Below are 13,912 nucleotides of genomic sequence, written 5' to 3'. Positions count from 1 at the left end.
AGATGTGGAAGAGTCTAGGTCAGCTTTTTTCAGTAGTGGGGACAAGTAGGTCCCATTTCTGCAGAAAATAGGCCTGATAGTAGGGCAGAGTTTATAAGTTTGGTAAGAGATGAGATGGCCTGTGCGGGAATTTTCTCATATAGGTAGGAGGGGAATGGGTTCAAGGTACAGTTGCAGGCTTTCAGTTTGAGGCAGAGTTTAGAGACCTGGGATTAGGATATGTGCTCAAAGGCAGTACAGGATCTGTCAACTGGGATAGGGTTGTAGACGGTTAGGATAGGGTTGGAATCGGTGGGCACCAGAGAGTTGTAAGAGACTGCTGGTGGGAAGGAGCATCTTAATGTAGTGACCTTTTCGTTGAAGAATTTTGCTAGATCGACAGCTGATGGAGAGGAGGGGGGCATGGTGGAGTCGTTTTGAGAGGTTAAGGAGCACCAGATGTTAAACAATGCACTACTCTGGTTGTTGGATCTGAAGATTTTATCATCGTAGAAGTTTTTCCTTGCTTTTTTTAGTACTGTATTTAGAAGTTAATATTGACCCTCCAGGACTGTTTATCTGTAGGGGATTTAGATCTTTTCCATTTGCGCTCCAGTACTCAACATTTCTGCTTCAGTTCTCTGTGATATGGAAGGTACCAAGGGGCCTTACGGGAGTAGGAGACGGTTTTAGTGGATAGTGGGGTGAGAGAGTGGTAGGTGGTCTCGGACACGGTGACCCAGTTGTGCCAATTGATTTCTGGATCTACAAACATAGGAATGGAGGATAATTGGTTGAGAAATTTGGTCCAGAACAATTCGATCACAATTTTTTTGGGGAAAGTAATGGAATTTGAGGTACAAGGTGGAGCCCCAAGGTGCAACAAGAAAATGGGGAGACAAAAAGCCCCTAAGAAGTGGTCGGACCAAGGGACGTGTTCCCAGCAAGTTTCATCGACTGAAGTTTTGTAATCGGTAAGATCGAGGAAGCTGATGATGTCTAGTGTATGCCCCTTTTCTTGGGTTGGAAAGGAAGCAGGGGGGAAATCTACAGAGGTGAGGAAGTTATTGAATTCAGTTGCATCCTTGCTGGTGATGTTGTCTAGGTGGAGATTAATATCCCCAATGATCAGTAATCTTTGAAATTTAAGGAAGGCGTTTGTTATGGTCTCGATAATTAGTTCGGAGGATTTGTTCCAAGGGGTTGGTAGATGATAGAGTAGCAGGATACCCAGTGGGTGAGGGTGGAGTTCATCATTGACTGAAGCTAACATATATTCTAGTGAGGTGTGGCTACTCTTTTCGAGGAGCTGGACATTGAAGAATGATTTGTAGAGGAGTGCCAAGCCACCTCCTTTTTGGTTAGTTCTGGGGGAGAAGAAGCCTTGGTAACCATGGGAACAGAGATCGTTTTGTGTAAATAAGTCGTCTTTTTCAATCCATGATTCCGTGATGCACAAGAATCCAGGGTTAAGATCCTCAAGTAGGTCCTTCACAATTTGAGTCTTGTTGCATGCGGATCTGGCGTTGCAATAAAGTGTCGGGACTGGGGTGAGAGAGTCAAATGCATGGTTGGGAAGATTGGCAGGGGGGATAGGCTTTAAAGAGGCATGATTGATCTTCAAGGGCTTTTTTTTGAAGGGATGACTTCTGGTGCGCATCAGCGTGGGGATTCTGAGGCCAGGACAAATTTACCTGACATTTGTGGAGTCAAGTAAGTTGGGAGAGGGAGGTTTCAAGCAGAGGGTGGTATTGAAAGATGAGCAGAGTAGAAGAAGAAGAAGCCACGGAGGTGGCTTCATGGTGAGAATTAGGGGAACCTTTTGGGAGGGCTGGGAAGCAGGACCGAACTATTTCACGTGTAAGTAATTTTGAACAGAGGAAAGGCTTAGTGTCAGCTCAGGGAGAGAGCTTGGGACTTATTTAATCTCTGAGTGGTGGTTTAAATCAGGAGAAGGTTATCATGCCACTGTACAGGGCCATGGTGCGCTCTCACCTGGAGTACTACGTCTAGCACTGGTTGCCATACATGAAGATGGACACGGTACTACTCGAAAGGGTCCAGAAAAGAGCGACTAAGATGATTAAGGGATTGGAGGGGCTGCTGTACAGCGAAAGATTAGAGAAACTGGGCTTCTTCTCCCTCGAACAGAGGAGATTGAGAGGGGAAATGATAGAAACATTCAAGGTACTAAAGGGAATAGACTTAGTAGATAAGGACAGGTTGTTCACCCTCTCCAAGGTAGGAAGAATGAGAGGACACTCTCTAAAGTTGAAAGGGGATAGATTCCATACAAACGTAAGGAAGTTCTTCTTCACCCAGAGAGTGGTAGAAAATTGGAATGCTCTTCCGGAGTCTGTCATAGGGGAAAACACCCTCCAGGGATTCAAGACAAAGTTAGACAAGTTCCTGCTGAACAAGGATGTATGTTGGTAGGGCTAGTCTCAGTTAGGGCGCTGGTCTTTGACCAAAGGGCCGCCGTGTGGGAGGACTGCTGGGCATGATGGACCACTGGTCTGACCTAGCAGTGGCAATTCTTATGTTCTTATCTGCCTTGATATCTTTGAAAAACCCCAAATATAAATGATAACTAATATTTTCTCTGCATATAGTGTGCTTTGTGTGTGTGTGTTTTTTTTAATTTTATGGTTACCATTATGAATCAATAAAATATTATGTGTGCATGAAAAATGAATGGATGAAATTGGTGGATGGGATTGGGGGGAGGCAGGGCTAGGGTGGGATTGGGGGCATGACTGACAATAGGGATGGGGATCATCGTAGGTGACTCCATTATACGTCACGTGGACAGCCACACCGCAGGAGGAAGAGAGGACAGAATCGTCACCTGTCTGCCTGGAGCAAGAGTCAAGGATGTGGCCAACAGGATCTCCAGGATCATAGACAGCGCAGGGGGAGAGGATACTGCTGTGCTCATCCACGTGGGAACAAATGATGTGAGCGGACGGAAGTATGACAGGGAAGAGATGAAGGGCCAGCTCCGCTCACTTGGAAGATTGCTGAAGATCAGGGAGGTGAGGGTGGCCTTCTCCGAGATCCTCCCAGTACCAAGAGCGGATGGAAAGAGACAAGGGGAATTGCAAGCTATTAACGCCTGGATGAGACGATGGTGCGAAGAAGAAGGCTTTGACTTCGTGCGCAACTGGACGGCGTTCTGGGGAAAAAGCAAGTACTACAGAAAGGACGGACTACACCTCAACAAGGAAGGAGCAAGAGTATTGGCGAGCAACTTGAAGAGGGCCATCGAGAAGGCTTTAAACTAATAAATAGGGGAAAGCCGACAGTCGACCACCAGTCGATGGTACGGACAACAGGATGCCCCGATGAAGGGTCAATGGGCTACTACTCATACACAGGAGAGGACGAACTCACAGCAAATAAGGAAGACAAGGCAGGAAGGGACAACTCAGACACAGGAGGGGATGACCGCACAGCAAATAAGGGAGACAACACTGGAGCGGTTAAGGAGACCGTGAAAGAAACAGTAGGGACAGCAAAGAGCAGAAAGTCCAAAAAAGTAACTCGAAGAGAACTCAAATGTATGTATACCAATGCTAGAAGTCTAGGAAACAAAATGGGGGAACTAGAGACAATAGCAAGAAATGATAAGTTGGAAATCATTGGCATAACAGAAACATGGTGGAATGAAGAAAACAAATGGGACACAGTACTTCAGGGATACAAACTATATAGAAGAGATCGAGTAGGGCAGAAAGGTGGAGGTATTGCCCTATATGTTCAGGAAGGAGTAGAATCTGTTGAAGTGGCTACGACGGAAACGAAAGAGAAGCTAGAGTCCCTCTGGGTCAAGATTCCTGGCCAAAACAGTGCAGACACGAAAATTGGCCTTTTCTATCGTCCCCCGGGACAGGCGGATGAAACTGACTCTGAAATGATAGAGGAAATCAAACAAGAATGCAAGACGGGCAATGTAATAATATTGGGAGACTTCAATTTCCCGAGGATAGACTGGAAACTAGGAACCTCCAACTGCGGCAATGAGGTCAAGTTCCTGGAGGCGCTAGGGGATTGCTTCCTGGAACAAATGGTAAAAGAGCCGACAAGAGGCAACGCCACCCTGGACTTGGTGCTAAATGGCCTCACGGGACCGACAAAAGAAGTAGAAGTTACGGCACCGCTGGGGACGAGCGATCACAATGTGATCATCTTTAAGCTTGACATCGGGAATAGAAAAAGTGCCAAAACCTTAACCAAAACCTTTAACTTTAAAAAGGGCAAATACGATTGCATGAGAGCCATGGTGAAACAACGACTCAAAAAAAAGGTGGATAAACTTGAAACAGTAGAGCAGGCATGGTCCCTACTGAAAACTACTATCACAGAAGCACAAAACCTATACATTCCGAGGATCTCCAAAGAAAGGAGAACAAAGGGTAAGGGAGAACCAGCATGGATTACCAGACAGGTGAGGGAAACCATACAAGAAAAGAAGGACTCTTTCAAAAAATGGAAACACATGAAAACAACCGAAGCATGGAACAAACATAAAGACGATCAGAAGAAATGTCACAGGGCGGTGAGGGATGCCAAAAAGGACTATGAAGAAAAAATAGCGCAAGAGGCCAAAAACTTCAAGCCCTTCTTTAGATACGTGAAAGGGATAAAACCCGCAAAAGAGGCGGTGGGACCCCTGGACGATCAGGGAAGAAAAGGGTACATTAAGGAAGATAAACAAATTGCGGACAAACTAAATTCCTTCTTTGCGTCCGTCTTTACGGAGGAGGATACCGCAAAAATACCAGAAACTGTGAAAGTGTTTAGTGGAGTAATAGAAGACAGCCTCACCACAGTTGAAGTAGATTTGGACCAGATATACTACCAGATCGACAAACTTAAAAGTGACAAATCCCCTGGACCGGATGGAATTCACCCGAGAGTCTTAAAGGAATTGAAGGTTGAAATCGGAGAGTTATTGCAAAAACTCGCCAATCTGACAATCAGAACTGGACAGATACCGGATGACTGGAAGATAGCGAACGTCACGCCAATTTTCAAAAAGGGATCAAGAGGAGAACCGGGCAACTACAGACCTGTGAGCCTTACGTCTGTCCCTGGAAAGATGGTTGAAGCACTGATCAAGGATAGCATAGTCCGGCACTTAGATATACACGAATTGCTGAAACCCAGTCAACATGGGTTCAGGAAAGGGAAATCATGTTTAACGAATTTGCTTCAATTTTTTGAGACCGTGAACAAGCAAATTGATAGTGGAATGCCGGTGGACATAATATATTTGGACTTCCAGAAGGCATTCGACAAAGTTCCGCATGAAAGACTTCTCAGGAAACTACAATGCCATGGAATAGAGGGAGATATACACAGGTGGATAGGCAAATGGCTGGAAAACAGGAAGCAGAGAGTGGGCATAAATGGGAAGTTCTCAGACTGGGAGAAAGTGACTAGTGGTGTGCCCCAGGGCTCGGTACTTGGGCCGATCCTATTTAACATTTATATCAATGACCTTGAAGACGGAATATCCAGTGAGATCATTAAGTTTGCAGACGACACAAAGCTATGCCGGACAATCAGAACACAGAAAGATAGCGAAGAACTCCAGAGCGACTTGTATCAGTTAGAGAAATGGGCAGAGCAATGGCAGATGAAGTTCAACGTGGAGAAATGCAAAGTAATGCATTTAGGCAGTAAGAATAAGGAACACGAGTATAGAATGTCAGGAGCAACTCTTGGTAAGAGCGAACAAGAAAGGGACCTGGGTGTACTGATAGATAGGACCCTGAAGCCGTCGGCACAATGCGCGGCAGCGGCAAAGAAAGCGAACAGAATGTTAGGAATGATAAAGAAAGGAATCGTGAGCAGATCGGAGAAAGTCATAATGCCGCTTTATAGAGCAATGGTCAGACCACACTTGGAATACTGTGTCCAACATTGGTCTCCCAAACTAAAGAGGGATATAAAACTGCTGGAGAGGGTGCAGAGACGAGCAACGAAGCTAATAAGAGGTATGGAGAACTTGGAATATGAGGAACGACTCAAGAAACTAGGACTGTTCTCCCTTGAGAAGAGGAGGCTGCGAGGGGACATGATAGAGACGTTCAAAATACTGAAAGACATCGATAAAATAGAGCAGAAAAACAAATTATTTACACTGTCCAACGTGACACGGACAAGAGGACATGGTTTAAAGCTAAGGGGGGACAAGTCCAGGACAAATGTCAGGAGGTTCTGCTTTACGCAGCGAGTGGTGAACGCCTGGAATGCTCTTCCACAGGAGGTTATAAAGGAATCCACTGTGCTAGGATTCAAAGGCAAATTAGATGCACATCTCCTTATGAGAGGCATAGAGGGATATGGGTGGTAAAACTACATCAGGTGTATACCTGACTGGGCCTCCGCGTGTGCGGATCGCCGGACTCGATGGACCATGGGTCTGATCCGGAGATGGCAGTTCTTATGTTCTTATGTCATACTGCTTACAAACGGGGAAAGTGTTTCTGATGTTACAGTGGGTGATCATGTGGCATCCATCGATCAATGCATGGTACGGTTTAATATTAAGATGGGTATAGAGAAGGCTCATTCAAAAGCAAAAGTTCTAGACTTAAAAGAAACTAATTTTGTTCAGATGGGGGTTTACGTCAAGAAATTATTGTCTGGATGGGAACGTCTGGAAGGAGTGGAAATGTGGTGGGCAAAACTGAAAGGAGCAATTGTAAGGGCAACAAACTTTTTTGTGAGGCAAGTAAGTAAAAGTAAGAGGAAAAGAAGACCACTTTGGTTTTCAAAAGTAGTAGCTGAGAAGGAAAGGACTAAGAGGTTAGCTTTCATAAACTACAAAAGATCGCAGAAAGAAGAATACAGGCAAAATCTGCAAAAGTTAAGAGAGGCTGGTTGAGAAGTCAGGAGAGCAAAGATACAAATGGAAGAAAAAAATAGCTGGCACGGTAAAATGGACAGACAAAACACTTTTTAGAAATATCAGTGATAGGAAGAAGTAGAAAAGTGGCATTGTGAGACTCAAAAGTGAAAGGGAGGAATATGTAGAAGCTGATAAAGAAAAGGTTGAATTACTTAAAAATATTTCTGTTCTGTGTTCATGGCTGAAGATCTGGGAGCGGGACCGCAGAATACAAATGTGAATAGGGATGGTGGAGTGGTAGTCCCCAATTGATTTTCAGAGAGTTGTGTTCTTGAGGAACTAGATAAATTAAAGGTAGATAAAAGCATGAGGCTGGATGGCGTACATCCAAGGGTGCTCAAGAAACTTAGGGAAGTTCTGGTTGCTCCATTGACTGACATTTTCAATGAGTCTTTAGAGTCAGAAGTGGTACCAGAGGACTGGCAAAAGGCGGATGTGATCCCTCTCCACAAGGGTGGAAGTAAGGAAGAAGTAGGGAATTACAGGCCGGTAAGTCTGACTTCTGTGGTAAGCAAATTAATGGAAACACTTTTAAAACAGAAAATGGTCAAGTTTCTGGAATCCTGTGGATTACAGGACCAGAGGCAACATGGATTCACTAGAGTTAGGTCTTGTCAGACAAATTTGATCAATTTCTTTGACTGGGTGACCAGAGAATTTGATAGAGGATGTGCACTAGATGTGGTGTATTTAGATTTTAGCAAAGCCTTTGACAGTATTCCACACAGACATCTAATAAATAAACTGAGTGCCCTCGGGATGGGTCCCAAAGTGACGGTCTGGGTCAAGAACTGGTTGAGTGGAAGGCGACAGAGGGTAGTGTTCAATGGAGATCATTCTGAGGAAAGGGATGATACCAGTGGTGTGCCTCAAGGTTCTGTTCTTGGGTCTGTTCTTTTTAACAATTTTATAAACAATATTGCTGAAGGGTTGTCGGGTAAGATTTGCATCTTTGCGGATGATACGAAAATCTGCAATAGAGTAAATATGCTGGATGGTATGAATAACATGAAGAAAGGCCTGGCGAAGCTTGAAGAATGGTCTGAAATTTGGCAGCATAAATTTAATGGTGAGAAATGCAAGATCATGCATTTGGGCTGCAAAAACCCGAAGGAACAGTACAGATTAGGGAGTGAAGAGCTTATGCGCATGACAGAAGAGCAGGACTTGGGTGTGATTGTATGTGATGATCTTAAGGTAGCCAAACAGGTTGAAAAGGTGACAGCGAAAGCTAGAAGGATGATAGGTTGCATAGGGAATGGTATGGCTAGTAGGAAAAAGGAGGTATTGATGCCCCTGTATAAGACTTTGGTGCGACCTCATTTAGAATATTGTGTACAATTCTGGAGACTGCACCTTCAAAATATATAAAAAGGATGGAGTTGGTCCAGAGGAAGGCTATTAAAATGGTATGTGGTCTTCATCATAAGGCGTATGGGGACAGACTTATAGATCTCAATCTGTATACTTTGGAGGAAAGGCGGGAGAGGGGAGATATGATAAGAGACATAAGCACATAAGCATTGCCTCTGCTGAGTCAGACCATAGGTCCATCACGCCCAGCAGTTTGCTCCCGCAGTGGCTCCCCAGGTCAATGACCTGTAGTGATCTATTACTCTACTACTCTGTACTGTATAGTAACCCTCTAATTGTACCCATGGATTCCCTTTTCCTTCATGAACTCATCCAATCCCCTTTTGAACCCCAAAGTCGTACTCTGCTCTACCACCTCTTCTGGAAGCGTATTCCAGGTGTTCACCACCCTCTGCGTGAAGAAGAACTTCCTAGCATTTGTTCTGAACCTATCTCTCTTCAATTTTTTTGAGTGCCCTCTAGTTTTTGCTGCCCCTGCTAGTCTGAAGAATCTGTCCCTCTCTACCTTCACTATACCCTTCATGATCTTATGAGTTTCTATCATATCCCCTCTAAGTCTCCGCTTTTCCAGGGAAAAGAGCCCCAGCTTCTCCAGCCTCTCAGCATATGAGAGGTTTTCCATGCCCTTTATCATTTTTGTCGCTCTCCTCTGGACCCTCTCGAGAATCGCCATATCCTTCTTAAGGTACGGCGACCTGTACTGAACGCAGTACTCCAGATGCGGTCACACCATCGCCCTATACAGCGGGAGGATAACTTCCTTGGTTCTGGTAATTTTGATAATGCCCAACATTCTGTTTGCCTTTTTTGAGGCCGCTGCGCACTGTGCCGCCGGCTTCATTGTTCTATCTACCAAAACCCCCAAGTCCTTTTCTAGGTTGCCTTCCCCCAGTACCATCCCCCCCATTGTGTATTTGTACATCGGGTTCCCTTTCCCTATGTGCATAACTTTACATTTTTCTACATTGAAGCTCATCTGCCATTTATTTGTCCACTCACTCAGTCTGTTCAGGTCCATTTGAAGTTCTTTACATTCCTCTACAGATCTAACCTTACTGGAGAGTTTTGTGTCATCTGCAAATTTAACAACTTCGCACTTTGTCCCTTTTCCAGGTCATTAATAAATATATTGAATAGCAGTGGTCCCAGCACCGACCCCTGTGGGACCCCGCTCGTGACCCCTTTCCAGTCAGAATAGTGCCTCTTTACTCCTACCCTCTGCTTCCTGTTCGCCAGCCAGTTACCAATCCATTTGTGTATGTCTCCTTCCACCCCGTGGTTCCACAGTTTCCTTAGTAGGCGCTTGTGAGGTACTTTGTCAAAGGCTTTCTAGAAGTCCAGGTATACTATGTCTATGGGGTCACCTTTGTCCAAATGTCCGCTTATCCCTTCGAAGAAGTGCAGCAGGTTCGTTTGGCAAGATCTTCCAGAACAGAAACCATGCTGGCTTGTTCTCATCAGCTTATTTCTTTCTATATGCTCATTGATACTGTCCTTGATTATCGCTTCGGCCATCTTCCCCGGAACTGAGGTTAAGCTGACCGGTCTATAATTCCCCGGGTCGCCTCTGGATCCCTTCTTGAAGATAGGTGTAACATTTGCTATCCTCCAGTCCTCCAGTATTACCCCCGTTTTTAAGGATAGGTTGCAAATCTGCTGCAGTAACTCCGCTATTTCATCTCTAAGTTCTTTTAGTATTCTTGGGTGGATTCCGTCCGGGCCCGGAGATTTGTCGGTTTTTAGCTTGTCTATCTGTTTGAGTACATCTTTGAGGCTTACCTCCATGCACGATAATTTATCCTCTTGATCCCCCTTAAATAATTTTTCTGGTTCTGGTACATTGGATGTTTCCTCATTTGTGAAGACCGACGAGAAGAATGTGTTTAATCTGTCCGCTACTTCTTTTTCCTCCTTTACTACTCCTTTCCTGTCCCCCTCATCCAGGGGGTCCCACCTCCTCCCTTGCCGGCTGTTTCCCTTTCACATATCGGAAGAAAGGTTTAAAGTTCCGTGCCTCCTTTGCAAGTCTCTCTTCATACTCTCTCTTTGCTTTTCTGACTGCGTGGTGACATTCTCTTTGGTGCTTCCTGTGCTCTTTCCAATTTTCCTCGGTTTTGTCCTTTTTCCACGTCCTGAAGGATATTTTCTTATCTCTTACCACCTTCTTAACTTCTATGGTTAACCATGCTGGGTCTTTTGCTTGATTCTTTCTGTACCCTTTTCTAAATCTGGGTATATACCGGTTTTATGCCTCGTTCACCGTGTCCTTGAATAAGGTCCAGGCTTGGTCCACTGTCTGTGCCTTTCTGGAGCTGTTCCTGAGTTTTCTCTTTACCATTTGTCTCATGGCATCATAGTTCCCTTTCCTGAAGTTGAACATTGTTACAATGGTTCTCCTCCCCTTTGGCATACTTAGTTCCACTTTGAATTGGATAGTGTGGTGGTCACTGTTCCCTAAAGGTCCTACTACTTCTACTTCTTGGGCAGGTCCTCCCAGTCCATTGAGGATTAAATCCAGAATAGCTGTCCCTCGCGTTGGCTCCTTAATAAGCTGTTCCAAGTAGCAGTCCCGCACAGCCTCTAGGAACTCCGATTCCTTTGAACATTTTGAAGCTCCATGTCTCCAGTCAATCCCCGGGTAGTTGAAATCTCCCATAACTATGGTGTTTGTGTTTTTACATTCTCGCCTCAACTCGTCTCTCAGTTCTTCATCCATTGCTTCTGATTGCCCGGGTGGGCGGTAATACAGTCCCATCTTTAGTTTGGTTACCTTTCTTCCTGGTATTTTAACCCATATTGATTCCAAATGGCCATTTGTTGTTGCTGTGTCCACTCCGGTCGATTGAATGGTATCCCTATTCAAAGTGCTATTCCTCCTCCTTTCTGGTGTATCCTGTCTCTTCGGTATAGCTTGTACCCTGGTAGTGCTGTGTCCCATTTGTTGTCCTCGTTCCACCAAGTTTCCGTGATTGCTATGATGTCTAGATTTTCATCTTTGGCCCTGGTTTCTAGTTCTCCCATTTTGTTCCTCAGGCTTCTTGCATTAGTGTACATACAGTTTAAGTCTCGATAGTTTGTTTTCTTGTTATTTTCCCTTGCAATTCATCATTTGATCCGTCCTCTTCTCGTTCTACAGACTTTTGCTTATTGTCTCTCTTGTCCTCCCCCTGTGGTGCGTGGTATGTTTCCTCTTTACGTTCATTCCCTTCTTCTTGGCCCTTATTGTCTTCCCCATATAGTAGATTCCATGGGGAATACCTAAATAATGGAAATGCACATGAGTTGAGTCTCTTTAATTTGAAAGGAAACTCTGCAATGGGAGGGCATAGGATGAAATTAAGAGGTGATAGGCTCTGGAGTAATCTAAGGAAATACTTTTTTACAGAAAGGGTGGTAGATGCATGGAACAGTCTCCCAGAAGAGGTGATGGAGACACAGTATGTCTGAATTCAAAAGGGTCTGGGATAGGCATGTGGGATCTCTTGGAGAGAGAACGAGATAATGGTTACTGCGGATGGGCAGACTAGATGGGCCATTTGGCCTTTATCTGCCATCCTGTTTCTATGTTTTGGTTAGTTGGTTCTGAACATTGGAAATTTTTCATCCCCTTTTCTGCATATTCGGTTTAATATTTGCATGTATTCCATTCATGTGTTTTCTGCATTGCATTGGTTTGTTCTAGTTCTTATTTGTTCCTTTTATGGATTATTCCTATGTTCTTCTTTTAAAATAAAAAAAAATTTGATTGAGCTTAAAAAAAAGAAGCTTTTATAAATCTCAGTGTACTTTCTGAAATCACAGCCCCAAGCACATAACCAACATTAATATATTTACTGTAGAATGCCTGACTAGTGTTTTGTCAAAGTACAATTGCTTCAGGTGCTGCCAGTCCAAAACTCAAATCTCTCCAGTGTCTTGGTCAGCATGCATTACTCACAAAGCTATGCTCTTGTTTTTAAATAAGGACTTGCTCAATCAAAACCAGGAAACATTTTAGTAAAGATGTCATAACATTAGTAGTTTCAACAACGATGTTCTACCCCTCAAAGTGAGATACTGCACTTGTACATCACAAATAAAAATAAAATTTATTAATAAACCCATTCCTTTTCCAACCTATAAAGAAAGGAAATGCATTAAAGCCTATTAAACTATGGAATGATGATTCTGAGATCCAAGAAGATATCAACTTTTATTGTTATACGCATTGAATATATTTGATATTGCATTTATATCAAAATTTTAATAAACTTGAAATTTAAACCTGAAGACCTTTTTTGAAAGGACCTTAGCATTTCAGGCAGGAAAACTTCAATGTTGGCTTGGTGAATGTCTTCATCAAGCCGTGTCTTACTGTTCTTTTCGAAAATTAGTAAAGTCTGCTTTGTTTGACAAATTTATCACATAATTAGGCCTTCTTAACATTGTAATTATTTTACCATTTTTAATCTTGCTTTTTTTTAATCTCATGATATGTATGTACTTCGCTGACTGTTCAGTTTCTTACGCTGTAAACCACCTAGAACTCTTGGGTAATGGCGGTATAAAAGAATAAATGTATTATTATTATTTGCTGTAAAAAAAGAACAGCAGATTCATCTGTTGTGATATAATACCATGTTTCCCCAAAAATAAGCCCTAGCATGATTTTCAGGGTAGGTCTTAATATAAGCCTTACCCCAAAAAATAAGGCCTTGTCACTGGCAGCAGCACTTCCCCCTCCTTTCCTCCCCCTTCCATCTCTCCCCCGCCAACCATGAGACCGAAATACCCTGTAACAAACGGCAACATCAGCAGCAATCTAGACTGGCTGCTTCTTGGTCTTCTCTCACCCGGGCATTCCGTGTGCTGCATTGCTGATGACATCATCAGTGATGTGGCAGAGGAACACCCAGGCGAGAGAAGGCCAAAGCAGCCTGTCTAGATTGCTGCTGACATTGCCATTTGTTACATGGTATTTCAGTCTTACGGTTGGTGGGGGAGAAATGGAAGGGTCAGCGGGGGAGAGGGGGATGGGGGTGTGCGGCAGTGGGAGTGGGAGGGAGGAATAGAAACTAAACTAAAACTAAACTAAACCTTAGGTTTGTATACCGCACCATTTCCACAAGCATACAGCTCGGCACGGTTTACAGGGTTAGGTTGAAAAGGAGCTAGAATGAAGGGTTATAGGAAAGGAGCTAGGAAGATAAAGAAGGACAAGGTACCAAAGAGCGGGAGGTGTTAGATTTTTGAAAAGAGCCAAGTTTTCAGGTGTTTGCGGAAGGAATGGAGGGAGCTTGAAATTCTGAGCGGGGATGTGAGGTTGTTCCAGAGTTCTGTGGTTCTAAAGGGGAGGGATGATCCTAGTTTTCCTACGCGGGATATACCTTTTGCAGAGGGGAATGATAGTTTCAGTTTTTGGGAGGATCTAGTGGAATTAGGGTTAGAGGAGTTCCAGAAGAGTGGGATAACGGGAGGGAGGATGCCATGTAGGATCTTGAAAGCTAAACAGGCACATTTAAAGAGGACTCTGGAGTGAACTGGGAGCCAGTGAAGTTTGGACAGGAGTGGGGAGACGTGGTCGAACTTGCCTTTAGCGAAAATAAGCTTGGCCACAGTGTTCTGGATTAGCTGAAGTCTATGGAGTTTTTTTTTAGTTAG

This window comes from Geotrypetes seraphini, chromosome 6 (genome assembly GCF_902459505.1).
Source record: "Geotrypetes seraphini chromosome 6, aGeoSer1.1, whole genome shotgun sequence".
NCBI classification, from domain to species: Eukaryota; Metazoa; Chordata; class Amphibia; order Gymnophiona; family Dermophiidae; genus Geotrypetes; species Geotrypetes seraphini.
This window is presented reverse-complemented; position numbering follows the sequence as displayed.